Genomic DNA, 22359 nt, shown 5'->3' with positions numbered 1-22359 from the left:
GAATCTGTACATTTTGTTCTCAAGCCCATTGTGTTTCTGGAACAGTTTCAAACAATGTAACCCCAAACAGGCCTGGATTCTGCCGAATATAAGAAATCTACCTAAACCACCTGGGAACTCCAGAAATGTCCCATATTTCATCCTTTGAAAATGAATACTTCTAGAAAAGTCTAGTGAGTGATAAACACACATTTTTCTTTTTACCAACCAGTATGAACCACCAACAGTTTGTCACATTTGCATTTGAATATTTGTCCTTAAATCAACAAAATATTGCCCACTGCCAGTCTTGCTCCTCAACAACCTCACCGGGGCCACACAGCTGTGCACCTCCCATTGCCCCTTTCTGTCTCCCAGGTGTCTAGTTTACAAGCAGCAGAAACAGACGGGGCTGATTTAAGCAGAAAAGCTTTGTTCTGAAAGGGGGTTGGTTGGCAAATAGGGTTACTGGGAAACTGGTGATCAGGCGGGTAATGAGCAGAAACCAAAGGAGAGGCCCTGTAGGCCATAACCTCAGTAACCTGTGTGCCACAGGGGCCATCCACAAGGGAAGAGGTGCTACAGCCCACTTACCCAACCCCTGAAGAGTGACCCTTGCTGTCTGAACCCCTGAAGAGTGACCCTTGCTGTCTGCCTGAGTGTTTGCACCCTTTCTGTGCCATTGCACCTTCAGCCTTAGGTTGAAAACCCTGAGTGGGATTGTTAGGGTGGGCAGGCTAAATCATGTGCTCATTCCCCTGCTGCCGTCAAGGCAGGCTAGGAAAGCAAATCTCCGTCATCTTCTGTCATGGAGCCAAGCCTCGACTTTTACCAGGCAACATGCAGTGTGGCACTTCCCAACCCCTGAGCAGTGCTTCAGAGCTGAGCAATCAAAATGGTGCAAATAGAGCTGAGTGTGTGTGCACATGTGTGTGTGTGCATGTGTGTATGCTCACTGTGTTTCCCATAATCACTATGTAGTCATAATAAGTAAGAAAGTAATGTTTGCCTTTTTGTAAATTCTAATGAATGGTATTGAACTGTATAAATTACTCTATAATTTTTTCCCCCAAGGCATTACATTTTTTAGGTCAATCCATGATATTCCATCATATTAATAGACTACATTATTTTCCTATTCTTCTGTGAATGTTTAGTAGCCTCCCCCGACCCCCACCTCATTTTTTCTCTATGGAAACATTGCTTTCAGTGAAATCCATGTGTGTGCCTCGGGGTGCAGTGAGTGAGCACCTTGGCAGATATATTCTTAGAAGCTGAATTGCTGGATGTAGGGTGGGAACATTTTTAGTTTTACTAGATGCTGCCAAATTGCTATGAAAAGTGTCTGAACCAGTTTATATTCCCACTAGCAGTGCATGGAATTTTTATTTTCCCTCTGTCCTTGCCCAAAATTAATATTGTCACACTTTAAATCTTTGACTGTCTAAGGGATGGCAGCCTGCTTTATTTTTAAGGTTCTCAGCATTAAAAGAAACTGGCTAGTTCATGCATTCTTGGACTTCTGCAGATGTCCCTACCCAGATTCATGACAAAATGCTTGTATCTACAATGATGTCACAAATAAAAACACTTACTAGAGTGCCGCTGCTTTTATTGTGTGGATTGAGTAGATCATGAGATCATTCCCTGCAGTAGGTACAGAGAATCCTTGTGTGGTTGTTACCTGATGCGTGTGTCATGACACAGTGATACATGACACATGACACAAAACCCATCCAGAGGGGTTTTGCTCTCTTTGCAGTCTTCATCTACTGCTCAGACCTTGCCACAACACTCAAGTTCGAGCATGGCAACCTTGTTCCTTACTAAGGCAGACATTACTTTTGCAGCACATTGCATTTGCTTTTTCTTCTGTCGGCAAGGCTCGTGAGTTCATGAGGAATTTCTACCCCATTTTTCTGAAGAGGCAGGAAAATGAACAATGCTGTACCTAACTCGAAACAGCAGGGCAAATATAAGAAGCAGAATATAATTATGTGAGTTAGAACTTTGCCAGATCCTCAGAGTAATAGCTTTGGGCTCAGAAAAGGGCCATGGACTCTTCTAATGTACATAAATGTTCATTACCTCTGACTCACCTTTTACCATGAGGTAAAAAATCCAAGATGGAAATACAGCATTCCTACTATGTGTGAATGCTATTTCTCATAGCAAATCTCATCACAAGGCGAATGTTATTGTTGCCCTGGATGAAGACGCAGTAGCCACGGTCAAGTTTATAGGGGTCTTTCATGTTCTGTGTCCTAGGTTCCTTCTATGTAGAGCCACTGGCCAAGAAAATAGTCCTGAAATGTAGCATTCCACAGGATTCAAATTATTGCCTTCAATAAGATATGAAGACTTAATGCTTGTCCTTACATCAGATCCATCCTGAAATGTGTCTCCTGCAATTTTGTTCACTCCTTCTAAGTCTAGCTGCCTATAGCCATAGAAATGGTGCTGATGGTCTCTCCTTTGGAGAATACCTGTGCTAATGTGTAATTGCCTTTGCACAAAAGTGGTTTTGATGATAACTCTTCTGTAGTTATGTTTTCCTGAATCTCTTAGGTTTATGGGGGAAATATGCAAATACAGATTTTAAAGATCACAATATTTTGGTTTTAAAATGGAAAGCTTTACAGGTAATATTTTAAGGATTTCCTATCAAGCTTTCAAAATAATGATCCATTATTAAATTTTGATGCTTGTTAAATTTAAATCATAAAGGAACATAAATATTTCATATCCAAAACTATGCTTTATAAAAACATACAAAACTGCATAACTTCTAGTTACTTCACTTGAAAGGTTTCTGTTTGGTTTCATACAGGTTTATGAGTAAGCATTACAACATTTTTTAAAAGTAGCTGTTCTAGGGGGGGAAGAAGAAAGGAGGTATTAAGATTAGCATGCATGGGGGGGGAGGGAGAAAGGGGAGGGCTGTACAACACACAGAGGACAAGTAGTGATTCTACAACATTTTGCTATGCTGATGGACAGTGACTGTAATGTGATTTATAGGGGGACCTGGTATAGGGGAGAGCCTAGTAAACATAGTATTCTTCATGTAAGTGTACATTAGAGATTAAAAAAAAAAAGAAAGAAAGAAAGAAAAGGGGGATTACCCCTTGATAGGATAAAACTAATGGTAAATCAAAGATTAACGCATGCTTTAAATATCCTTAATTTTGATCACTTAAAGGGTGTCAGATGATCGGCTATGGAGGTACACTTTTCTGATAATATTCCTTTCTCTTAATAAAAAAAAAAAAAAAAAAGCAGTTCCTGTGTGGTGACTTCCAATGAGTTCTACACAGTGGTATAAAGGGCATATCAAAGTGTGGGCAAAGGGTCTGTTAGTTTTTATACAGAAGATCAAAGTCTAATTTGGCTACCCAGAAAATGAACTAAGATACGATATGAAGAAGAACTTCCAACATCAGCACTCTCTGGAAGAGACATACCAGAAGATGATCATCAAAAAACCTCAACAAAGATCCAGGCGATGCTGCAGTTGTAGCTGCATCCATCCCACCGGTTCCTGGACTTGCCATTGGAATGAAGAAGGAGATATCTAAGCTGGCCTGTGCTTTTAGTAAAACAACAAATTTGACTGGATCTATACTGTTGGAACTCAACCAAGAATTAGGAGAAGTGCAAGTTGTAGCACTCCAAAATCTTACAACTACAGACTATCTACTGTTAAAAGAACATATGGGATGTGAACAGTGTCCAGGAATGGCTTGTTTTAATTTGTCTGATTTCTCTCAGACTGTTCAAGTACAGTTGGACAATATCCATCATATCATAGACAAATTTTCACAAATGCCTAGGGTGCCTAACTGGTTTTCTTGGCTTCACTGAGATGCTTGGTAATTATAGATCTGCTTTGGTTATGTAACTGTATTCCTATTATGTTAATGTGTGTGCACAATTTAATTAGTAGTTTAAAACCTATACATGCTTATGTTACTCTACAAGAAGATATGTCAAAGAAATAACCAGTCTTCCCATGTTTTCTTCCGTCAGCTACTTCTATAGGTTTTCTTCTTCCTTCCTAATTACAACCCTTTAGTAGAATTCATGCCTCATATAGAAAATTACTGAGTATCATAATTCTTCCAAGTGTTAAAGATACCTCAAGACAAATGCTGGGCATAGAAGCCACAGGGCATAAATCTGCAAAGAAGTAAAAAGCTAACCTTTTCAAACAATATGGCTTCTCTCTCACTTACCAACTTTACATTTCCCTGTATGGCCCCGGAAGATGACTGGTTAGCCAGAGACGGGTAAGATTCCTCAAGGGAGGAACAACCTAAGACAGGCACAGTCACAGGGGGGCCATCAGGTGAGAAATTGGGGATCAACAGTGGTGAAGCTTAGAACCTCACCCCCCCTGTTTTGAGAGAAATCTTCTGCATCCGTGGATGTTTTATTGCCCTTGTCTAGCTCGGATTAACACATAGTCTACAGTCACACACCTGATCATCTACAATTGCTCTCTTACAACACTAAACTATGTTTTCTACCTACCACTTCAGCATTTTATTAAAAATAAAAATAATAATAATAATAAAGGGAGAAATGTGGGATTCACATATAAATCAAGTATAAAAATCAAACGAATATTCATATTTGACCTGATTGTTTATAGTTCATATAACTATAGTGATCAAAACCGAAAGTTTCTGTGATGACTGCCCTTGTACTGTTCACCATGTAAGAACTTATTCACTATGTAAGAATTCGTTCACCATGTAAGAACTTGTTCGTTATGCTTCAGAAGATTGGAGACTGACGAGAATTAGGCTTGAGATGGATTAATGATTGTGCATTGAGCATTGACTCCCCTATATAGAATTTTATTGTTGTTAACAACCAGTTGATCAATAAATATGAGAGATGCCCTCTCAAAAAAAAAAAGTAGCTGTTCTATTAAGAATATATAGTTGCTTATAAAATTGATTTTGATGCAGTGACAATAAAATGCAGAATCAGCTTGAAATGTGGAGATGGCTGTGCAGAATCAGCAGCTCTCTGGCTTAAGACCACTTCTAATGTACATAGATAATTTTTGTACTTGATAGTAATATTAACTATATTTTCGATTTTGTTCAGTACTAGTAGAAGAAACCAAAGAGAGGCATTTTATCAGCTTCATAATGTTGTCTCCTGTTTTAAATAGATTATAAGCTATACATATATGGGCATTTCTTATTACCTTGTGGTGTTGATATGTATTTTTATATTTTATAAGGATAAGGCATCCAGCTTTATTGAGATATAATTCACATATCATACAGTTCACCCGCTTGAAGTGTACAATTTACTAGTTTTTAGTATATATTGAAAAGTTGTATAACCATTACTACAATCAATTTTTAGAAGATTTTCATCACCCACAAAAATAAACCCAGCACCTGTTCATAATTACCTCCATTTTCCCTGGCCTCCGCTTCCGGGCTTCGGCAATCACTTATTTACTTCCTATCTCTATAGATTTTCTTGTACTCCACATTTCATTTAAATGCAGTTATACAATATGAGTCCCTTTTTGCCTGGCTTATTTCACTTAGCATAACATTTCATGGTTCATTCAAGTTATGGATTGTATCAATATTTCATTGTATGATATACCACATTTTCGTTTTTCATTCATCAATTGATGGCATTCAAGTTGTTACCAACTTTTGTCTTTTGTGAATAATGCTACTATGAACATTATGTACAAACTTCTGTATGGACATTTGTTTTCAGTTCTCTTGGGTATATACTCAGGAGTAACATTTCTGGGTTCAAAGGTAACTGGTTAGCATCTTGATGAATGTTTTTCATATTGGCTGCACCATTTCACATTCTAAAGAAAAGTGCATTCTTACCAATATTTGTTCTTATTTGTCTTTTTCTCTTATAATCATCCTACCGGGTTTGGAGTTGTATCTCTTTGTGGTTTGGATTTCAAAATAGCTAATGATGTTGAACATCTTTTCATGTGTTTCATGGCCACTTGTATACTTTTTTGGAGGCGTGATTAGTCAGATCATTTTTCTATTTTTAATTGACTTATTTATCTTTTTTTTCTAGTTTTATTGAGAAATAATTGACATACATCACTGTATATATGTAAGGCCTCAACGTAATCGTTTGATTTATTGTGAAATGATCACAACAGGTTTAACTAACATCCATCTTCTCACATAGACACAATATAAAGAAAAGAAAGAAAAAAAAAATCTCCTTGTAAGAATTCATAGGATTTACTCTCTTACCAGCTTCACTGTATGTCATACAGCAGCCGTAGCTACAGTCATTATGTTATACGGCCCTTGTGCTTATTTATCTTATAACTAGAAGTTTGTATCTTTTGGCCACCTTCCCATTTCCTCTCCCTCCAGCCCCCGCCTCTGGTACCACAAGTCTGATCTCTTTCTATGAGTTTAGTTTGTTTTAGATTTTACATGTCAGTGAGATCATACAGTATTTGTCTTTCTGTGTCTGACTTATTTCACATAGCATATGCCTTCAAGATCCATCCATGTTGTCACAAATGGTTGGATTTCCTCATTTTTTTTTTATGGTTGAAGAGATTCCATTGTGTGTATAAATATCACAACTTCTTTCTCCATTCGTCCATGGATGGACATATTGCCATATCTTGCTCATTATAAACTAATGCTACTATGAATATGGGGTACAGATATCTTTCCTAGTTAATGTTTTAGGTTCCTTTGGATGTTTTCCCCTAAGTAGAATTGCTGGATTATATGGTAGGTATATTTTAAAATTTTTGAGGATCTTCCGTACTGTTTTCCATAGGGAATGTACCAATGTACAATCCCACCATCAGTGCACGAGTGTTCCCTTTTCTCACACCCAGCCAGCATTTGTTGTCTCATGTCATTTTTTTTTTTATTAAGATATCATTGACATACAATCTTATTCCCAAGTTTCACATAAGAAACATTGTGGTTACTATATTCCCCACTATTATCAAGTCCCCACCACATACCCCCATTGCAGTTACTGTCCATCAGCGTAATAAGATGCTATAGAGTCACTACTTGTCTTCTCTGTGCTGTACTGCCTTCCCTGTGCCCCACTATATTATGTGCACTAATCATACTACCCATCAATCCTCATATCCCTCCCTTCCCACCCACGCTCCCCATCCCCTTCCCCTTTGGTAACCTCTAGTCCATTCCTGGGTTCTGTGAGTCTGCTGCTGTTTTGTTCCTTCAGTTTTTGCTTTGTTCTTATACTCCAAAGATGAGTGAAATCATGTGGTACGTCTTTCTCCGCCTGGCTTATCTCACTAAGCATAATACCCTTTAGCTTCATCCATGTTGTTGCAAATGGTAGGATTTGTTATGTCTGAATAGTATTCCATTGTGTATATATACCACCTCTTCTTCATTCATCTACTGATAGACACTTAGGTTGCTTCCATGTCTTGGCTATTGTAAATAGTGCTGTAATAAACATAGTGGTGCATATGTCTTTTTGAATTTGTAATCCTGTTTTCTTAGGGTAAATTCCTAGGAGTAAAATTCCTGGCTCAAATGGTATTTCAATTTTAATTTTTTGGGGAAGCTTTATACTGCTCCTCACAATGGTTGAACTAGTTTACATTCCCATCAGCAGTGTAGGAGGGTTCCCCTTCTTTTGGATGTTGGCCATCATAACTGGTGTGAGGTGATGTCTCATTGTGGTTTTTATTTGCATTTCTCTGGTGATTAGCAATGTGAAGCATCTTTTCATGTGCCTGTTGGCCATCTGAATTTCTTCTTTGGTGAAGTGTCTGTTCATATTCTCTGCCCATTTTTGAATTGGCTTATTTGCTTTTTGGGTGTTGAGGCATGTGTGCTCTTATCAGATATGTCATTTATGAATATATTTTTCCATACTGTAGGTTACCTTTTAGTTCTACCAATGGTGTCCTTTGCTGTACAGAAACTTTTCAGCTTGATAGAGTCCCACTTTTTCATTTTTGCTTTTGTTTCCCTTGCTCGAGGAGATATGTCCATGAAAAAATTGCTCATGTTTATATTCAAGAGAGTTTTGCCTGTGTTTTCTTCTAAGAGTTTTGTGGTTTCATGAATTACATTCAGGTGTTTGATCCATTTTGAGTTTACTTTTGTGTATGAAGTTAGACAGTAATCCAGTTTCATTCTCTTACATGTGGCTGTCCAGTTTTGGCAACACCAATTGTTGAAGAGGCTGTCATTTCCCCTTTGTATGTTCATGACTCCTTTATCATATATTAATTGGCTATATATCTGTGGGTTTATATCTGGGCTCTCTATTCTATTCCATTGATCTATGTGTCTGTTCTTGTGCCAGTACTAAATTGTCTTGATTACTGTGGCTTTCTCATAGAGCTTGAAGTCAGGGAGCATAATCCTCCTGGTTTTATTCTTCCTTTTAAGGAGTTTTGGCTATTCAGGGTCTTTTGTGGTTCCATATGAATTTTAAAACTATTTGTTCTAGTTTGTTGAAGAATGCTGTCAGTATTTTGATAGGGATTGCATTGAATCTGTAGATTGCTTTAGGCAGGATGGCCATTTTGACAATATTAATTCTTCCTATCCAAGAGCATGGGATGTATTGCCTTCCATTTATTAGTGTCCTCTTTTTTCTCTCAAGAGTGTCTTGCAGTTTTCAGGGTATAAGGTCTTTTACCTCCTTGATTAGGTTTATTCCTAGGTATTTTATTCTCTTAGATGCAGTTATGAATGAGATTGTTTTCCTAATTTCTCTTTCTGCTAGTTCATCATTAGTATATCGGAATACAACAGATTTCTGTATATTAATTTTGTATCCTGCAACTTTGCTGAATTCAGCTATTAGACCTAGTAGTTATGGAGTGGATTCTTTGGGGTTTTTTATATACAATATCATGTCATCTGCACAGTGACAGTTTAACTTCTTTCTTACCAATCTGGATGCCTTTTATATCTTTGTATTGTCTGATTGCTGTGGCTAGGACCTCCAGTACTATGTTGAATAAAAGCGGGGAGAGTGGGCAACCTTGCCTTGTTTCTGAACCTAGAGGAAAAGCTTTCAGCTTTTCACTGTTATGTATGATGCTGCCTGTGAGTTTGTCATATATGGCCTTTATTATCCCTCTATACCCTTTGTTGAGAGTTTCTATCATGCATAGGTGTTGAATTTTGTCAAATGCTTTTTCAGCATCTATGGAGATGTTCATGTGACTTTTATCCTTGTTTTTATTGATGTAGTGGATGATGTTGATGGATTTTTTAATGTTTTACCATCGTTCCATCTCTGGAATGAATCCCACTTATTTATGATGAATGATCTTTTTAATGTATTTTTGAATCTGATTTGCTAATATTTTGTTGAGTATTTTTGCATCTATGTTCATCAGGGATATTGGTCTGTAATTTTTTTTGTTTGTGGTGTCTTTGCCTGGTTTTGGTATTAGAGTGATGCTGGCCTCATAATATGAGTTTGGAAGTATTCCCTCCTCTTCTACTTTTTGGAAAACTTTAAGGCGGATGGGCATTAGGTCTTCTCTAAATGTCTGATAAAATTCAGCAGTGAATCCATCTGGTATGGGAATTTTGTTCTAGGGTAGTTTTTTGATTTCTGATTCAGTTTCATTGCTGATAATTGGTCTATTCAGATTTTCTATTTCTTCCTGAGTCAGTCTGGGAAGGTTGTATTTTTCTAGAAAGTTGTTCATTTTTTCTGGGTTATCCAATTTGTTAGCATATAATTTTATTTTTCATAGTATTCTCTAATAATTTTTTGTATGTATTTGGTTTCCATAGTGATCTTTCCTTTCTCATTTCCAATTCTGCTTATGTGTGTACACTTTCTTTGTTTCTTGGTAAGTATGGCTGGAGGTTTATTTATTTTCTCATAAAATAGGCTCCTGACTTCATTAATACTTTGTTTTTTTATTCTTCTCAATTTTATTTATTTCTTTTCTGATCTTTATTGTGTCCCTCCTTCTACTGATTTAGAACCTCATTTCTTCTTCTTTTTCAAGTTCCATTAACTGTGAGTTTAGACTATTCGTTTGGAATTGTTCTTCTTTCTTTAAATATGCCTGAATTGCTATATACTTTCCTCTTAGCCCTGTGTTCACTGCGTCCCACAGAAATTGGGGCATTGAGCTATTGTTTTAATTTGTCTCCATATATTCCTTGATCTCTGTTTTAATTTGGTCATTGATCCATTGATTATTTGGGAGCATGTTGTTAAGCCTTCATGTATTTGTAAGCCTTTTTGTTTTCTTTGTACAGTTTATTTGTAGTTTCACACCTTTGTGATCTGAGAAGCTGATTGGTACAATTTCAGTCTTTTTGAATTTTCTGAGGCTCTTTTTGTGGCCTAGTATGTGATCTTTTCTGGAAAATGTTCCATATGCACTTGAAAAGAATGTGTATCCTATTGCTTTTGGGTGGAGTGTTCTATAGATGTATGTTCGGTCCATCTGTTCTAATGTGTTGTTCAGTGCCTCTGTTTCCTTACTTATTTTCTGTCTGGTGGATCTATCCTTTGGAGTGAGTGGTATGTTGAAGTCTCCTAAAATGAATGCAATGCATTCTCTTTACCCCTTTAATTCTGTTAGTATTGGTTTCACATATTTGGATGCTCCTATGTTGGGTGCATAGATATTTATAATGGGTATATCCTCCTGTAGGACTGACCCCTTTATCATTATATAGTGTCCTTCTTTGTCTCTTGTTAGTTTCTTTGTTTTGAAGTTGATTTTGTCTGACACAAGTACTGTAACACCTGCTTTTTTCTCCCTATTGTTTGCATGAAATATCTTTTTGCATCCCTTAACTTTTAGTCTGTGTATGTCTTTGGGTTTCAAGTGAGTCTCTTATAGACAGCATATAGATAAGTCTTCCTTTTTTATCCATTCTGCTGCTCTGTGTCTTTTGATTGGTGCATTAAGTCCATTTATATTTAAGGATGATTATCAATAGATATGTACTTATTGCCATTGCAGGCTTTAGATTTGTGGTTACCAAAGGTTCAAGGGCTGCTTCTTTACTATGTATCAGTCTAACTTACCTTGCTTTTTATGCTATTATAAAAACAATCTAAAGATTTTCTTTTCTTCCTTCTTCATCTTCTTTCTCCACTCTTTATATGTTAGATGTTATATTCTGTACTCTTTGTGCATCTCTTGACTGATTTTGTGGGTAGCTGATTTAATTTTGCATTTCCTTAGTAATTAATTTGTCTACTTCCTTTACTGTAGTTTTATTTTCTCTGGTGACAGCTATTTAGCCTTAGGAGCACTTCCATCTAGAGCAGTCCCTTTAAAATACACTGTAGAGATGGTTTGTGGAAGGTAAATTCTCTCAATGTTTGCTTATCTGGGAATTGTTTAATCCCTGCTTAAAATGTAAATGATAATCTTGCTGTGTAGCATATTCTTGATTTGTGGACCTTGTTTCATTGCATTGAATACATCATGCTACTCCCTTCTGGCTTGTAAGGTTTCTGCTGAGAAGTCTGATGATAGCCTGATGAGTTTTCCTTTTAAGTCGATCTTTTTTCTGTCTCTGGCTGCTTTTAATACTCTGTCCTTGTCCTTGATATTTGCCATTTTAACTATTATATGTCTTGGTGTTGTCTTCTTTGGGTCTCTTGTGTTGGGATATCTGTGCACTTCCATGGCTGAGAGACTGTTTTGTTTCCCAGATTGGGGAACTTTCCAGCAATTATTTCTTGACTTACTATCCCTTTTTCTCTATCTTCATCTTCTGGTACCCCTATTATGTGAATATTTTTCCTTTTGGATTGGTCACACAGTTCCCTTAATAGTCTTTTATTCCTAGAGATCCTTTTTTCTCTGTACCTCAGCTTCCTTGTATTCCTGTTCTCTAATTTCTATTCCATTTACCTTCTCCTCCACCTTATCTAATCTGCTTCTAAATCCCTCCATTGTATGTTTCATTTCAGCTACTCTACTTTTTAAAGTGTCTGTCTCCCTCCTGAATTCATCCCGTGGCTCTTGAATATTTTTCTATAGCTCCATTAGCATGCTTATGACTTTTATTTTGAATTCTTTTTTGGGAGGATTAGTGATTTCAGTTTCACTGAATACTCTTTTCTGGTGTTTGAAGGATTTGGGATTGAAGAAGGTTCTGCCTTTTCATAATCCTATTGGGTAGTGAGAAATACTATGTTTGTGTAGACGGTACCGTCTAGTGCCCATAAGCTCTGTTCTTTGGAGTTGCCCAGTACCTGGTGCAATGACAGTTGTTGCAGGTGAGCGGTGCTGGTGCCTACTCTAAAGTGCAAGCTCTTCTCTACTTCCTGGCCACAGTGCCTGCCTCTGCTGTCAGGGCTAGTGAGCCATGTACAGGGAGCAGCCTCTGCGTTAAGGCCTAAGGTGTGATAGGTGGGGCTGCCCTTCTGCTGGTCTGGAGCAATGATGTGGTTTGCAGATGAGCCAGGCTAGTTTCTGCTGGGAAGACAAAGTGCTTCACTCCTTCCTCACCAGAATACCTGCCTCCACTGTCCAGACCAGTGAACTGCATGCAGGGAATAGCCTCTGCATTAAGCTGTGTAGTTGTTGTACGCGGGGCTGCTATACAGCTGCTCTGACGCAATGGCAGGATCACCAGGTTTGCACACAGGTGCTGGCGGGGAGGAAGAAGTGGCAGGCTGCTTTTCCTGGTGGGGGGCCTTGTGCTGCATTGCCAGCCAGGGGCATGAAGCGCCTGAAGCTCCTGAAAGTTCCCAAACTCCTAGGCTGAGTGTGCCTGGATGATTTTGTCCACCTGTTCCTTCTCCTGAATCCTTGCCACTTTAGCACTCCTCTCACTGTTGGGAATTCTTTCAAAGTGTACACCTTTCTTTTGCCCCAGAGCAGCCAGTTGTGTGAACCTGTTTGCAATCTCAGTCTCAGACCTTGATTTTCACTCCCTCTGATCTCCAGAGCACCATGCAGTGTGGGTTTGTGCTCTCAAGAGTAGATTTCTAGGCTGGGTATTTAGCAGTGTTGGACTTCTGCTCCCTCCCCTGTCTGATTCTCTTCCTCCTGCTGGTGAGTTGGGGTGGGAGGAGTAGTTGGGTCCTGCCAGGTCATGACTTTATTATTTTACCCTTTTCTGTGAGATGTTCTCTTTTCCCAGATGTAGAATGACTGGTGCAATTTTATTTCTGGTCCCTCTTTTAGGAATAGTTGTATTTGCTGTATTTTCATATTATATATGGTTTTGGGAGTAGATTTCTGCTGTATTTCACATGCCACCATCTTTTTTCCTCTTGCCTCATGTCATTTTGATGATGGAATTCTAATAGGAGATTATATCTCATGTTTTTAATCTGCATTTCTCTAATGACTAGTAATATTGAATACCTTTTTATGTACCTGTCGGCCTTTCATATATCTTGTTTGGAAAAATGTCTACTCAGGTATATTCCTGATTTTTTAATTATTGGTTTTTTTGGGGATTTTTTTGTTTTATTTTTTGCTATGGTATGAATTCTTCATATATTTTATATATTAACCCCTTATCAGATATTTTTGATAGTATTGAATATATTTTTCCCATTCCACAATTTGTCTTTTCACTTTGTTTATGATTTCTTTTGCGGTGCAGAAGATTTTTAGGTGATGTAGCCCCACTTGTTCTTTGTCTTGTTGCTTTTGCTTTAGGTGTCATATCCAAAAAAAGTCATTACTAAGACCCATCCATGTCAAGGAGCTTTATTCCTATGTTTTCTTCTAGGAGTTCCATGTTTTCAGGCATTACATTAAAACCTCTAATCCATTTCAATTTACTTTTTTGTGAGTGGTATAAGGTATGCATCCAGTTTCCTTCTTATACATGTAAATATCTAATTATGCCAGCACCATTTATTGAAGAAACTGTCTTTTCTACATTGAGTGTTCTTGGATGCCTTGTCATATTAGTTGACTGTATATGGTTAGGTTTATTTCAGAGTCCTTGCCTCAGTCCATTGGTCTATTTGCCTGTTGTTAATGCCAGTACTGTGCTCTTTTGATGACTATAGTTTGATAGTTTATCTTTAAATAAGGAAGTGTGATGCCTTCTGCTTTGTTCTTTCTCAGGATTTCTTTGGCATTTGATGTTTTTTGTGGTTCCACATATATTTTAGGAGTGTGTTTTTCTACTTTGTAAAAAATGCCATGGGATTTTGATTGGGATTTCATTGGATCTATAGATGGCTTTTAGTAGTTTTGACATTTTTATAATTTTAATTATTCCATTCTGAACATGGGATACATTTCCATTTACTTGTGTCTACTTTGATTTCTTTCATCAATGTCTTACAGTTTTCAGCATAGAGATCTTTCACCTCTTTAGTTAAGTTTATTCCTAAGTATTTTATTATTTTTGATGCTATAATAAATGGGATTGACTTCTTTGAGAAAATTTGTTGTGTATAGAAATGCTACTGATTTTCGTATGTTACTTTTATAACTCTACAGATTTCATTGGGTGAGTCTTAGGTTTTTCTATACATAAAATCATTTCATCTGCAGATGGGGATAATTTTATATTTTCCTGTCCACTTCTGATACTTTTTATTTATTTTTCTTGCCTGACTGCCCTGGCTAGGGCTTCTAGTACTTTGTTGAACAGGAATGGTGAAAATGAGCACCTTTGTCTTGTTTCTGATCTTACAGTAGAATCTTTTAACCTTGCACTATTGAGTATGATGTTTGTGGGCTTGTCATATATGGCTTTTTTTATTTTGAAATAAGTTCTTTCTTTGCTAACTTTTTAAGAGTCTTTATGAATGGATGTAGAATTTTATCAAATGCAAAGAGCATTTGATATGTCTATTGAGCATGTTGAGATGTCTGTGTTTATTGAGATGATCATATGATCCTTTCTTTCATTTTGTATGTGCTGCTGAATTTTGTTTGCTGGCATTGTATTGAAAATCCTTGAATCTCTATTTGTCAGGAATATTGCCCTGTGACTTTCTAGTAGTGTCCCTTTCTGGTCTTGGTATCAGGATAATGCTGGCCTCATAAAATGAGTTTGGGAGCATTCCTTCCTCTTCCACTATTTTGGATGAGTTAGAGAAGGATTGGTGTTAATTTTTTTTTCCATGTTTGCTAAAATTCACCAGTGAATGCATCTGATTCAGGAAAGATTTTTGATTACTGTTTCAATCTCCTTACTCATAAGTAATCTATTCAGATTTTCTATTTGTCCTTGATTCAGTCTTGGTAAGTTGTATGTTTCTAAGAATTTTTCCATTTATCTTGGTTGTTCAGTTTGTTGGTGTCTAGCCCATGTAGATATTTTGATCCTTTGAATTTCTGTGATATCAGTTGTATTGTCTTTTCCATTTATAATTTTGTGGATTTACATCTTTTCTTGTTTTCCTGGTTACTCTAGCTAAGGGCTTGTCAATTTTTATCTTTTCAAAGAAACATCTCTTAGTTTGGCTTATCTTTTCTATTGTTGTCTGTCCTCTTTTTTGTTTATTTCTGCTATAATGTTTGTTATTTCCTTTCTTGTGGTAACTGTGGGCTCAGTAATTCTTTCAGATGTAGATTTAGGTTACTTTTGCATTTATTCTTGCTTGTTAGTAAAGCTATGTTTACTGCTATGAATTTCCCTCTTACAACTGTGTTTGCTGCATCCAAAATTTTTATATTTTTTGCTTCCATTTTTTTTGTCTCAGGAAACTTTTTTGTTTCTCATTTAACTTGTTCTTTAATCCATTCTTCAGTAGAGTGTTGTTTCATTTTCATGTATTCATGAGTTTTCCATTTTTCTTCTTGTTATTCTAGCTTCATGATAATTTTGTTCAGAAAAAAGGTTTGGTATGATTTCAATGTTCTTGAACTTGGTAAGCATTGTTTTGTGTCCTAACATATGATATATCCTAGAAAATGTCCCATGTGCTCTTGATAAGAGTGTATATTCTGATACTGTTGGGTAGAATGTTCTGATATATGTCTGTTATGTCCAAATGCCAGCTTAGATACTGATAAGGATTGTGTTAAATATGTAGATAACTTCAGGTGGGAAGTTATTGCCACATTAACAGTATTAGCTGTTCTGATCCATGAACATGGAATGTCTTTCCTTTCATTGAGGTCTTTAAAAATGTCCTTGAATAGTGTTTATTATGTTCAGAATACAAGTCTTGTACTTCTTTTGTTAAGTTTATTCCTAAGTACTTTATTTTGCTGCATTTATAAGTGATATTGTTTTCTAAATTTCATTTTTTGTTTGTTCATTGCAAATGTATAGAAATACAATTGGTTTTGTATATTGATCTTGTATCCTGAGACCTTGCTAACTTATTATATGCACTAATTCCTTTTTTATGGATCCTTAGAATTTTATATATGTAAGACTATGTCAACTTCAAGTAGAGAATGTTTTACATATCCTGTTTTTCAATCTGGATGCCTTTTATTATTTTTCTTTTCTAATTGCCATGGCTACAGCCTCCAGTATAATGTTTAGTAGAAATGGGAAGAATAGACATCCTTGTCTTATTCCTGATCTTCAGAGGCTTCCAGTCTTCCATTATTATATACAATATTAGCTGTGAGTTTGGGTTTTTCATAGATGCCCATTATCAGGGAGGATATCCTCTTTTGTTCCTATTTTGTTGAGTATTTTTTTTAATCATGAAAGGCTGTTGGGTTTTAGCAAATGCTTTTTCCTTTTCTTTGGGGGATAAAAATGTCTGCTTAACCTTCTTAGGGTTCCTGGTCAGATCTGAAAATTAAACTGACAAGGACAGATTAACAGGAGAAAAGCATGCAAGTTTATTTAGTATATGTTTTACATGACTTAGGAGCCTCATAAGGAAATGAACACCTAAAGAAATAGTTAGACCCGAGTATTTTTCTGCTAAGTTTAGTGGAAGAGTGGACAGTCATGGAAGAATATAATGTGTTAAGGTATATGAGGTAAGCATAATAATCTGAGGGAAATAAATAGTCTGTCTGTTTGGGGACATAAGGGAGATCCTTTTCTCTGGTATAAAGAGGGCATCTCTCACATGAGGGTTTTATGACCTATTTCAGTGGAAATAGGTGGGGGTTAGAGTGACGTTCTTGCTTCTGTTTTCTCATACTCCTTCGACTTGAAATATTTGATATGCCAAGATGACATATTTGAGCTAACATTTCTTCAGTTCTGTTATCTATCAGATTATTATGTGGTTTTTGTCTTTTATTCCATTGTTGGAGTATATTATATTAATTTTATTTTATGTTAAATTCACCTAGCACTCCTAGGATAAATCTCACTTGGTATGGTATGTAACCTTTTTATATGTAGTTATGAAACACATTAAATACAAAGTTATTTGCATATATGATGCCTTGAATTCAAAATTTAAAAATTGCACAGAATCGTTCTCCATTATTTTTTGCCAATTTAAGAATGTAATGGTATAATGAAAGACTTGGGAAACAACGCTTATTAGCCTGTGTGCCATATATTGGATAAAGTGAATACAAAATCCAATGCTATACTGTATTACTTGTTTGCAATTTGAAGTAAGTCAGCAGTTTTTTTTATTTAAGAAATGTTGAGTTCATAATATGGTATCCCAGGTTCAAAATTATTCTTATTTTATAAAACAGAATTATTCTCTTTACTCATTGATTTATTTGCATAGCCAAACATTGCTTGCTTACTTCCAAGTTGAAATTTTTGTGAAGACATTAAACAGTGTGATTGAAATAAGAATAGCAGTAACATTAAAAAAATAGAATTGTTTTCTGGGTTATGTTCTGTTGAATTATAACAGCTCTGTGTGCTTTGGCTGAGAGATTCACAGGATTCAGAAATAACATTTCATTTTAAACACGTAGGAACTTAACTTGGATTTTTCTCCAAAAGAATATCATTCTTCTTCAAGATACAGGTGACTTATAAAAATTATTTATATAAAATGCCTAACTTACTTTTCTGTAAGAATGTTGAATCTATTTCCTACTTGAAAATTATCTCATTAAGATCCATTCTTAACTTTCAAGCAAAACAAAAATAATTTTGTACTGAAACATGTTAAGAGCAAAGCTTCCTGCTTCTATCACAAGAGTTACTTGGCCTCTATGGCCCTATATAACCTCATTCATATGATGGGATAATAATAATGCTTTCCTCATAGGGGAAATGTAGGGATTAAATGAATTAATGTAAATAAAAAAATAAAAATAGTGCTTAGCACATCCTGAGAGCTCAATAAATGTTAGCTGTTTTTATTACAATTATTGTTATTATTAGGAGCTACATTCATCCTGATAGGATTACTGGAATGAAATAGCTACAAATTGTAACCCTAAGTACTTAAACTGATTGATTTTTTTAGCCGAGGTAAGCAGTGTCCATTTTAAAGATTTTTAAAGTTTGCAAAATATATTGCTTTTCAGTGTTAGCGGAGGCTGTTCTTTTTGGCAGAGGTTGGCCTTCTTGTTTGTGATTATATGCTACAGGGATAGAGAGAAAAGTTGACTGTTTATTCTGACAGTTGGGTATGTCTCCAGCTCATTTCAGCATAAGTCACTGCATTAAAATGTAAATAAAATAAAAGGGGTCAGGACACAGTCCTCTTTTGTCCCACTTCAGTTTGTACTTTGATCTCACAAATTGCTGTTCTCTGATTATGTTGTATTTTGATACAGGCTTTGAAGAATCAGTAATATGAAACATCTATGAAAAGATTTGTATCTTGGTCAATGGTAATTCCTCCCTTTGGGATCAAAGGCTGATTTAATCAATACCCCAAAACCTCGATATTCATGGAAGGTGCTTGGTTTTTAGAACTCCTGCAGATTTTAGAAGAAAGCTGGCATAGCATTTTGAAAGGGTATCCAGGAGACAAATGGGCCTATAAATTTGGAGAGAGAGAGAGAGAATTTTTCTTTTTGAATAGACTGAAATTTTCCACTCTAATGGTGCTTTACCTGGTTTTACAATTAAGGTAGTTTGGCAAGTTTCAAAGTATACAACTCAACGTGGGACTAAAACTTTTCTGACTGTAGAGCTCTTTTTTTGGGCTCTTTTCCAATTTGCAGTGATCAGTTATTTTAAATAGTAATGAACATTTTTGAGGCCAAGCCCCAGACACACAGAATGCCTTCCCTGTATCATCTTTATTTAATCTTTATCCCAACCAAATGAAATAGGTACTTTAAAAAAAAATCTCCCCATTAAAAAAAAAAAAAATTCCCTAACCCTTGTGTTTAGCAGCTTCTGCTTCTGTTCAGAAGTAGTAAGGGGCTGAGATACTGATGCTTTAACACACATGTGCTGAAATCCACATCTTAAAATAGTATCAGCCTTAAACTGCTTCCCAACTAAAACCAGTTCTAGAATTTATAAACAAGAAAGGAAGAATCCAGCCATCTTAAAACTTCAGAAAGATTATATAGGCCTTTTATGTTTATTGAAAAAAAAACTTATGATTACCATTAGTAGAAATCTGACATTCCTGTTCTTGGAGGGAATTGACCCGAAAAATAGAATTCCACAGCCTCTTTGTCATATTCACCCTGGTAGATGAGTTGCTATCTTCCAACTGGGTCAATTAATTATCCTTCATTTGTAAAGGATAACTTGCTTATAAAAGTGTTTATGCTTAATAGTTTGCAGGTCTTCATCTGGTTTCCTTTTGCAGTGTGGCTTTGTTTTTGTTATCTTTACCAGATATTTTTCCCCTCTGTCAGTCTTTTCCTTAACCAAGCAACACTAGTTCTAAACCAAAGACAGTCAATCTGCTTCATAGAAGGACTCTCCCAAAATACAATTTGAACAAAGGTATAAATTCCTTAGACCTTTAACCTCACTGTGCAAGTAATAATCACTGGCAGCCTTTCAGTAGGCTTTATTGTAGATCAAAATAATTCTAAAGGAGAAGTAGTGACTTTCATTCTGTGCAAGGTTTCTTTATTAATAAAGGGAATAAACAAGAAAGGCCATTGCACAATCACATCTTTGGCCTCCAAATTAAAAATTTAAGTTATATTCTAACAGACAGCCCCCTGGAGACAATAATTATTAACAGGTATTGATAAATGAATTTTGATGTGTGCTTCTTTTTGGTTCAGGTAGCCATTGCTAGAAACAGTGCCCTTGGGAAAGCAGCTTTCCCAAGTGGACTTCCTGTGGATGAACAGGTCTGTGGCAGATCCAGTGACAGTCCTGATATTCAAATTATTTATTAGTAACAAGTTAGTTGATAGAGCAGAGTACATATATTTTATGTTTCTGAAGAAAGATTACAGACATTAGTACTTAGTATTTTTGAGGTGGTTGTGAAGAGTACCCATATATACTCTGCTGGTAGAAATGCAAAATGTTATATATGTTAAGGGTGGCACTTTCACAATTTGTGTCAAAAGTTCTTTAAAAAGGCATACTTTTGTGTTAGTAATTCAGTTTCTAAAAATTTAGCCTAATAAAAAACAAAAAGTGTATATGAGAATTTAATTATGAAGACTTTTATGTTGACATTACATATAAGACAATCAAAATGTTGTACAGTAGGAGAATGTTCCAGCAAACTCTTGTATGTCCATAAAATGTGTATCAGAGTTTCTCAGCCTTGACACTATTGACATCTTGGGATGTATAATCCTTTTCTGTGGGCTGTCTTGTGTACTGTAGGATGGTTAGTGCCATCCCTGGCCACTGCCCGCTAAGTACCAGTAGTACCCCTGTCTTTCCCACCCCTGTTGTGACACCCAAAAATGTCTCCAGACATGGTCAGATGCCCTCTGGGTGGTGACATTGCTTCTGATGGAGAGCCATTGATGTATATTTTCAAATAGTTTTAGATAAATATTAAAAAGAAAAAATGCTGGCAGTATCTTGTTAACTTTTTGAAAAATTATGCGTGATTGCCACAAAAAGGTGAAAGATACCAGTAGACTGAGTTAGAGGATGTAATTTCTTTAATAGCAGAGGATTGTTCTGATTGTCCTATGCAAAGCCAGAAAGTCCCAGCAGATCTCTTAGAGAGCAGCTCATGAATAATATAACAAACGCACATGAGAGGGGATTTTGCCAGGTGCCGGAACCTTTCCTTTTTTGGTTCCAATAGGAATTTTTTTTTTAAATTTTCATCACCGTCCTCCCCATTCCACCCCACTTTCAGCTGTTCTCATGATTTGGCTTTACATCTGTCTCCTTACGTAGTGGAAATAAATGATCTGTGTGAACATTCCTGAATTCACTATGAGCCTACATGAATCGAAGTTCAATATCCCAGCCTCCCTCAGGGAGCCCAAGCTTTAGGTTAACATGGTATGTGTCTCCTCAACAGGTTACAAGATGCTTCCATTTAAAAAAAATAAAGTGTGCAGATATACATTCATATTTCAAAAGCTGCTTCTTAGTGATAAATGTTGAAAATTGAAGTACTCTATTTTTAATATTGTTGAAAATATTTTCTAAAAGTGAAAAATAAACTATTTACATCACAAATCTTAGGAAAAAGAATTAAATTGATATCACATATCTTAGGCATCTTATATTAGACATATTAGTAAGATGAATATGTAACTGAAGGTGGTCTAGGTAAGTTGTTTCAGGAAGCCATTCAGATTTGGGGGGAAAATAAATTATTCCTCCAACAGTTTGGAAAAATGCTATATTATTTTTTAAAAAAGAAAAAACTATCTGGGTAGCCCACGCTTGCTCTTCCAAAAAATTTTTTCCTGACATGATTGATAAGGAATGAACTTAAGATTTCAAGATTTGAAATTCATTTTCTGTAAATGAATTTAGACTATGGGAAGCTTACTCTTGATGTTCCAAACTAAATTTATCTTAGCTTTCCCCATGTGCTACTCAGAAAGAATGGAAGCCTTTTGAAGGCCTGCACATCTCTAATGATTATGGTGGGAAGAAAAAGGTTACTGTAGGAAAGAAAAGGTTTCCTGCATTTCTGCATCTCGAGGATGGGGGTAGATGGAGAACTCTGCTGTTCCCACAGCACCTTGATGGGCCTTCTCCCTTAGGAAACCTGAGAGACTCAGCTACTACGGTACATGGAAAAGTAAGAGGGATTTGAAGAATCTTGGCAGCCTTGGGAGGTAGGGAGGAGAGGAACAGGGGTGCAGGGTAAGAAGTTGAAGCCTAAGACACCCATGAGTAGCACATGAAGAATTTGTGATGGACCTTTAGGGGAATCTATTTTAACTTAAAGTTTAGTAGCTTAGCTATGTGGGGATATACCAGGGGTGATACTCAAAACAATTAACCACCTTTCAGTACAGGCTCAGAATGGACCCTGGGCTTAACCAAGTTGGGGTGGGGGTGCAGCAGAATACACCTCAAGAGTAGCACCCCTTTAACCTGAGTTATCATGAATGATGGCTATACACCCAAACAACATGTATTAGAGACCCAACTTGTTATAGTGACC

At 36.3% G+C, this 22359-nt stretch overlaps 1 protein-coding gene across 9 annotated transcripts in view; it reads left to right on the top strand.

Annotated features, from left to right (window-relative positions):
• Positions 1-22359, top strand: part of PTPRM (protein tyrosine phosphatase receptor type M) — an 857076-nt gene that overhangs the window by 387858 nt on the left and 446859 nt on the right. The gene's annotated exons all lie outside the window — the stretch shown is intronic.

Source organism: Manis javanica, chromosome 9 (genome assembly GCF_040802235.1).
Source record: "Manis javanica isolate MJ-LG chromosome 9, MJ_LKY, whole genome shotgun sequence".
NCBI lineage: Eukaryota > Metazoa > Chordata > Mammalia > Pholidota > Manidae > Manis > Manis javanica.
Note: the sequence above shows the minus strand (reverse complement) of the source record. Positions and strands in the feature narration are given on the sequence as shown.